At 32.4% G+C, this 8,287-nt stretch overlaps 1 long non-coding RNA gene across 1 annotated transcript; it reads left to right on the top strand.

The window, feature by feature from the left end:
* The first annotated feature begins 3,151 nt into the window (after nt 1-3,151).
* Nucleotides 3,152-7,892, top strand: LOC127710957 (uncharacterized). The gene is made up of 4 exons (XR_007986426.1): nt 3,152-3,215; nt 3,586-3,654; nt 4,552-4,675; nt 5,407-7,892. It is a non-coding gene; the product is annotated as an uncharacterized LOC127710957 (long non-coding RNA).
* The last annotated feature ends 395 nt before the right edge of the window (nt 7,893-8,287 follow it).

Raw genomic sequence — 8,287 nt, 5'->3', positions numbered from 1 at the left:
CTCTCGTCACACAAGGTATCGGATTTAACGTCCCTATTTGGACCGAACAAGGCTGCGTACTTCTACATCCCACATATCCAAACGGAAGCCATTAAAAAGTTTTACTGCCGGACGGGAAAAGTTCAGTGGTTGCCCATATTGTTATAAACTAGTCAATCTTCGGGGTTAACCTATGATAAATCGTATTGGACGTATAGATAATGTACAGGAAATCTGACTTGGTTGCAAGGAAGGTCTGGTAGTTTTTATCAGAAAGTTATATTATAATGTTTGACTCTGCCACTTCAAAATCTTAATATAAACAAATTTTGTTTAAGCCAAAAACAAAATGTTAACAAATTTAAAAGAAATAATAACATCATGGGAAGGTTTTCATTTACCCTTAAAACAATATTGATGAAAACAAAGAACGTTTAACAGACAGGGTGATACACATACTAGTTGACTGAACGATCCTACAATTTTGAGCGGGGAGGGGAATTATAAAAAGTAAAAAAATGTTATGAGGTATTCGTCTAATAAAAATGATAAATGTATTTTATCTAATTTGCATATAAACTCTCAAATTCACGTTTTTGTATTTTAATAGTTTTCTTCGTCGTATGTGGATTTGAATTCGCAGTTGGTAAGTTACTGGACTTAGAAAGTATATTCCTTATTGCATGAGGGTATCGCAATTAGAAACAATAGTGTTAATCTTTCCCGAAGACCTCAAACAATAACAAAATTAAACAGTACTAATATCAATTGTAAGTATATAACATACGCAGTAGATGTATACAGTATGTACAATAAATTTTTAAGTTATTTTCTTGTTTATTTATCAGGAATGCCACTATTTTTTAACGTTTGTATTGTTTAAGAATAGTTTTTAAAATTCCATAATAAGGGACATATACGCCGGAATTATTATCTTCATAAAATTGGACTAATGCTGTCTCGGGGCAAATGATTAGGCTCCCATTATTGGACGACCTCAAAGAACATTTTGTTAGATCTGTCCATTAGTTGTCACTATTTTTCCCACAACCCCAGGTCGTGTGATTTCGTTATTTAAATGATGTCTAAAAAGGGCATGATTTCGAACCTCAAAAAGTTTTTCTAATAAAAAGGCTTGTAAATGAAAAAAAGGAGAAGAAGATGTCATGACGGCTTTAGGATGACACTGTAGACATTAGGTGCCATTTATGCATGCCTTATACGTCACATCCCTTTATTTGTTGAGTAATACATACAAGTTGTGTCACAGTGTATGGAAAAATATAGGTTAGCATTGCAAATATATTCCCGTAGGCAAATAACAAAATACACAAAATAGAGGTGCATTACGATCTCGAAATTATTCGAAAAGTGAATGATTATATACTATAGTTAAAGTAAACAGATCCACATAAGGTGGGAATTAGTTGGTCATAGCTTCTTACGTTTCTATGTACTTATACATCCCTGGATTTCAAATGTTCAAGTAGGTTGTATCGTTCCTAATGAAGGTAAATCCAGAAAAGCGCTTCGGACGCACGATATTCAAAAAATGTTATTTTCATTTACTAGCTGTGTGTCAATACCAGTCCACTGCTAGTGAAATGTTAATCCCCGAAGGTATCATCATAATGCCTTAACACTGCATACTACTTCTATTTTATTGTACACTTGCCTTCTGATCCCTTCTGGCCTTAAAATGACGTTGCAATTGGCCGGTAAAAACGGACAATAAAAAATGGTACAGATAGCCAAGCATGTTACAGGCATATCATTAGGTAGGGTTAAATCAGTTTTACGTGCACGCTAACCTGAACGATTGTCTTTCTAGGAAATGTGTCGTAAAATTGAAACATACTTGGGCAGTGCAGCCACCAATAGGATGACCGCAAACTTGAACAAGAAAAAGATTAAGTTTTTTCAATTCAGTTCAATTAGAACATATTATAGCAAACCTGACAAGTTGTGAAATGTACACGCCATAGAATGCGACAAGAGAAAAATCGTTTTGTCGTAAATGTTAGTATCCTTTTTCCCATTTTGTCAAAATACATTTATGTCTAAAAATGGACAATTATTGACTATCTATTAGCTTTACTAGGTTGATTTTCTTTTGGTTAAATACATTTATCATATTTAATAAACTCTGGGTTATTAACAGTGACTAAATCCAAATTAATGTTAATAAGGCCTGGTTTATGTAAAAAAACAAAAACAATAAACGACTAACAAATATGATATATGCACGCTTTTGTAATTTAATCTCTTCTACGAATAACCCATCTAGCATTCGAAATAACTAATTATGTAACATCATGCTCAGCATTATTAGTGATGCATGCATTTGTATTGGGTTTTTAATTTCTCCATATTGTGAAGAACTGAAAAATTGTAATATATAACCATTACAGTATTATTTTAAGTCCGTTGTGGGCAGATGTGTTCGCAAATAACACATCAAACAAGTTCTAGATATTTTGAAACCATTTTTGGTTAGACCACTTCAAAGAGTTATTATAATATCTAATGATTCCCAGTACTTTTTCATATTCTTTATTCTTTTATAATGTTTTTTTTTCTACATAAGAATGTAATAATTCACCGTTTGTATTTCCATATTTGACACTTAATATTGATTTTGATTTAGTTGTATTATTTTCCATACCATCTCATTAATATTTTACATGTCAATATATTAACAAAGAGAGAGAGAGAGAGAGGTCATTTATTTGTATAAAAAGAATAAAAGAGGAACAAGATCCATGTGTATTCCCAAAACGATATCTTGGAGTTTAAACTTCCAAAGGTAACCGGGATAATTTAATCGTTCTTTGTCATTTCTTTTTTTTTAGTTCTCTTAATTAATGCAATTTTCTATAAGAAATTTTTTCACAGAAACATAATGCGCTTGTTATCCATCCACATAAATAACTGACCTGATTCGTATGTTCACTTTACAGAAGAAAAAAGTGATTCTATTTTCTTTTCCTAAATTGGTGCCGCTATTATTTTTTTTTATTAAAACCTAAGATAGAATGTTTTATCGGTAAGTATCTCTAATGATTGCATTACAATACGTGGTGTTCCTCAAATAAAGAAGGTAGGTTGCTATTCATTTACCAACAATGAATACACTAAATAAATATTTATACATTTCAGGTCTGACATGTAGACTTTGTTACTACGCACACGATGTAACAAAGTGTGGTGCTACAACACAATGTCCACAAGATGAGGTGATGCACATTATTTATTTTTCATGTAAAACTTTTCTCATTTGGTAACTGAAGTACTTTGAAGCTGCACAGTTAGATAAATTTCCTGGTTTCAAGTAGTCTTTATTTTCATTCAGTGGTATCTATAGATAAATAAGAAGATGAGGCATAATTGCCAATGAGACAACTCGCCACCAGAGACCAAATGACGTAGACGTATCTGTTCTTTTTTGTCCATGATCTTATCCAATTTTTATTATTTGCAATCTATCTAAAATATGATATTTAATTATTAAACGGGAGTAATTAAAGATCTAATGTTAATTACTAATAGATTGCATTATTTTGAACTGCTGTTGTTATTATGCATGTACTAATTTTAATATTCCAGCATTGTGGAATCCATGAATTTTCCATGAATGGAGAGAAAACGTATCATGCTGGGTGTATTTCCACTGAGGTAAGTGTTGTATGTCAGGAATTTAAAGCAAACATTCAAAGCAGATTGAAATACTCAATCTAATTTTTATTTATAGATATGAACAGGAGATTCCTATATATAAGTGGAGATCTGATTGTTTATAGATATGAATAGGAGATTCCTATATATATGTGGAGATCTGATTTTTATTTGTAGATATGAAATGAACAGGAGATTTCTACATATATAAGTGGATATCTGATTTTATGTATAGATATGGACAGGAGATTCCTTTACCGGTAAATGAGTGAATATCTCAAACTGAAAATTGAAAAAAGAAAAAAAAATTATAAATTTTGTGTGTGTATATTCATAACGGGAACAAATAGTCGGTAGGTTCTTCTGCCCCTCGGGATGAAGAATGGGAAATTAAGACTTCATCTGGTAAATGAGAGTACGGTGGATAGAGGCAGATATTGCATTACAAAAGTCCACCTACGGACCCGTTAAAGGGTTCTTAATGTGCATAGAGGGAATTGTGGCACTCTTTCCACACGGAGCAAGAATTTAACGTCCACGTTTCGACCGGACATGGTTGTGTATTAATACGTTTATCATAGCCAAACGGACGCCCCTTTGACCGAGAAAATGGGATAATTTCTGTACCCCGGAGCTCCCTCGGGGTTGTTATAATGATGAATGCAACTTAAATGTAAAGTGACCATAAACAATCTATAATCTTTGTTTACCAGAACTATATCATGTATACTTTTTGAAGCATTCTTGCACAAGTTGTGTCGTCCAAATTCATGTCGGATATGTAGATTAAGAATTAAGTACAGTTTTGGAAACCTTAATCTGATTATTTACATGGTTATTCCATTTAAAACAATTACTTTTATTTTAAATAGAAATGAAAGATTTTATTCATTTTAGGTGTGCGAAGGAAGACAATACGCACCAATAAAAATATTTGGAAAACGTAGACAGTTAACAACTGTAAAAGTACAATGCTGTGATACAGACCTGTGTAATGCCGATCCAAATAATGTTACGACAGGTAATTATCTAATGGACATTAGAATTGAGAGACCCCGAATATAAAGAAATAGCAAATTTTGCACGACATTCTTACCATTCAATTACAGCTTATATAACTCGGAATAACGTACGTTTGGCATTGCTCAGTGTGTGATGTGTACTTGTGAGCATGTCTTTGTTGAATAAGATGAAATACTATTGTATTGAAAATGGTCTTTGTCAGCGTCAGCCTTTTTTTACAATGAAAAGTTACAACATGAAAATCCTTTGCATGTTATATACTAATATCTATGTCAGGTAATTTTTAGTGAATTTTAATCCGTTATTTTAATCATATTTTATTTGCTTAAATATAAAAATGACGAGACACAAGTTAATCAAACTTATAAAGTCTTCTAATAATCCGTTATATTTATATCAGCTACTTTTGGATACCCATCCGTTGCCATTACCTGATATAGTTTTCTGGTTGGTTGTTTTCTTTAGATTTAATATATATATATATTTGAGTGTGTGTTTGTGTTTGTGTGTTTGCTTGTAATCATAATACTTCAACTCCATTTTAAATGATAAAATATAAATAAACAAAATACGTTTAGAGTTGTTTTTCCGATTCTATTAGACCAAACGTTGACCTGTCATATCTTCAATGCGCTTTGGTCTTTATGGATAGTTGTTTCCTAAGCAATGATTCCACATCTCATTATCCTTATACTATAACGTTTAATTGTGTTATTCTTTTTTCACAAGGGTTGCCAGATATAAATGTAACGACCAGTACTACTAAAACGACTGGAATTACTACATCTGACCAGCAGTTAATGACGTCAAGTTTACCTACGACTTCTGCCACGTGCGTTGATCATTCTAACTGCGGCCACCTTTTGCAGACATTTCCAATATGTACAGATTCTTTTACTGCAAAGACTGTTTGTCCAAAATTATGCGGTTTATGTGATACTGATACTTCAGCAACAACAAATAAGTCTACACAATGTGTAGATATTTCGAACGAATGTGAAATACTGATACAACATTTTCAAGTATGTAAAGATACTGATTTTTCATTGGCTAGATGTAGAAAATCTTGCAACCTGTGTTCGCAAATCACTACAATAGTACCAAGCTTAGAGACGCCGCCACCGAATCGAGAAACACTCCCACCAAATCGAGAAACTCCTCCACCGAACCGAGAAACACCCCTGCCTTCACAGAGCTCTTCATTGTTACCAAATGTAGAGACGCCACTTCCGAATCGGGAAACGGTCGAACCTTCGCAAACATCAGCACCGCTACCAAATATTGAGACGCCAAGCTTTTAAAGGCACTATAGTTTTGTCCGAAAACAGAAAACCTTAATTACTATTAAAATGTTATAGTATCACAGCTCCTTATGCATACTTCGTATGTTGTAATAAACAATTGAGTTAAAACTAGTTAGAAAGCTAAACAATAAGCAAAACGAACCCGACCACAAAACACGTGTGCCCCGGAAGGGTAAACATTTCCTGTTCCACGATTTTGTCCCCATCATTTGCTCATGCAAGTAAAAATTCTGTAATAAGCAACATTCGATGTAATAGTCTAGGATTTCTCTCGATGCAACATGTTTTAAAAATATGTGAAATTTATAATATCATAAGTTTATGAGTATTGTCTTCAATTGGAATGTATAGAACATTTTGCTCTTGTGGACATTATAAAAAAATCTAAAAAGATCGTAAAGATCAATGTTTTAAACGCTTTGAACTTCATATTCTGGTATGTTTCATTATATTTTAATTTATTTTTCATTAATTTTAAAATTATATTTGTTCCAAAAGCCGGTTTAATTTTAAAATGTATACCGATTAGTCTGATTGGTCTGCCCTTCAGGAAAATTGACAAAGTATGATTTTCTTATTCTAATTTGTAGTCCGTGAAATCAGGCATACGCATTGATTTTTTTTTTAGATAAACCACTAGGACAAAAACTAACCTACGTACATGCATATGAACAGAGAAAACTGCAATTTTGAAACTATTGTATATATGCCAAATGGTATGAACCGTGTCACTAACTTTTTTTTTTTGGAATACACTTGCAAGAATATAGAGGTAAATCTTAATCATACAGTATCTATATCTAGTAAAACGAGGAAGAACAATAATCAATTTACAAGTTCATGGAAACCAAACTACGCGCAACACCGCAGTGTTTGTTCTATGATTTAAACTCATTCAACCAAAATGTTATCTACAGACAAAGATTGAAATGATTTCTCAAAAGCCCCGATTTTACAACTGTTTATAGGCTCTTAATTTTGCTTTTCATATTAGTATATGGTCCATGATAATGCTTTTTGGAAAAATCGAATTTCAACCTTAACATTAAACTATTGTTATATCAGACTGTAACAAAAAGCACCTGCGTTGCATATAAACGGCAAAAAACTATTATTTTTAAATTTTCGATATTTTTTTGCTTTGCTTTGAGTGAAATGTTGACTGGGAATTTATCTTCGATCTCTCAGATAAGATGCATACCACGTAACAACAAAATTTCATCTGACGTAACGGGTTTTTTTTTTCTTCAAAAAAGGGTGTTTGTTATTTCTTGAAACTATTAATATTGCTCACATTTTTTTTGCATGAAGTCAATAAATGGATGTTTTATTAACTGAAAATTAGCTATTTTCGTGTTGATTTGAATCTTATTAATAAAATGCAGTCAAGTTTTGGGCCAAGAAAAACCGTCTTTGTTATTTCAATGTGTTGTTGATCGCTGTTGCATTGACGTATATCCAACATCTATTATTCATCCTCAATATCTCTTGTCCTTCATGACTATGAGTCTGTCTGTTAAAATATCATCTAGGATCATGGGTTAATAATACTGTAGGATCATGGGTTAATAATACTGTAGGATCATGGGTTAATAATACTGAAGGATCATGGGTTAATAATACTGTGGTACAGCCAATGGTTCCGTAGCAATACTTATAAATAGAATTACTCTGAATATAGGAGAAATATTGCCACTAGACGTTAAGCAAACTATAATCGCACGAAAAAAAATACCTAAGCAATTTCACCAATCCCAGCTTTAAAAAAACAGACATTACTATATATAGAATATACGATTCATAGACTGTTTGAATAAAACGGACAGGTTATATGATTTAAAAACATGACCCTGCAAGGTAGAAACTTTCGAATGCATTGGATGTGTCTTTTTCGTGAAAGGCCTACCTCCAAACAAGTCGCTCATTGAACGTGCATGTCGAAGATTTTGTCAGGGATACATTTATTCATCAATAATAATATCAAACGTTGTTGTTGTTGTTGTTTTTATCCTTGAAAATGTAATAAATGACGGAAGATATAATGTAGTACCAACGGTATGCTAGGACATATTTAATTTGATATTAATGTAAAACGTCTTGAGGCATTATTAACACGACATTTTCATGATTTCGACGCATATATCCTTCAACTCATCAACTAAGTTCAAAACGGCATATGAGCTGTAAGGTCAATACATTGTCCAAGGTCTTCTCTACTTAAAGGTGACTTGGCGACAATTTTATGTTTGTATTAAGTTCAATTTTTAAAGACATGGAAAAAAATATTGAATAAAGTCAGTATTTAT

The sequence above is a fragment of the Mytilus californianus genome, unplaced genomic scaffold, assembly GCF_021869535.1.
Source record: "Mytilus californianus isolate M0D057914Y unplaced genomic scaffold, xbMytCali1.0.p SCAF_1, whole genome shotgun sequence".
Lineage (NCBI taxonomy): Eukaryota > Metazoa > Mollusca > Bivalvia > Mytilida > Mytilidae > Mytilus > Mytilus californianus.
Note: the sequence above shows the minus strand (reverse complement) of the source record. Positions and strands in the feature narration are given on the sequence as shown.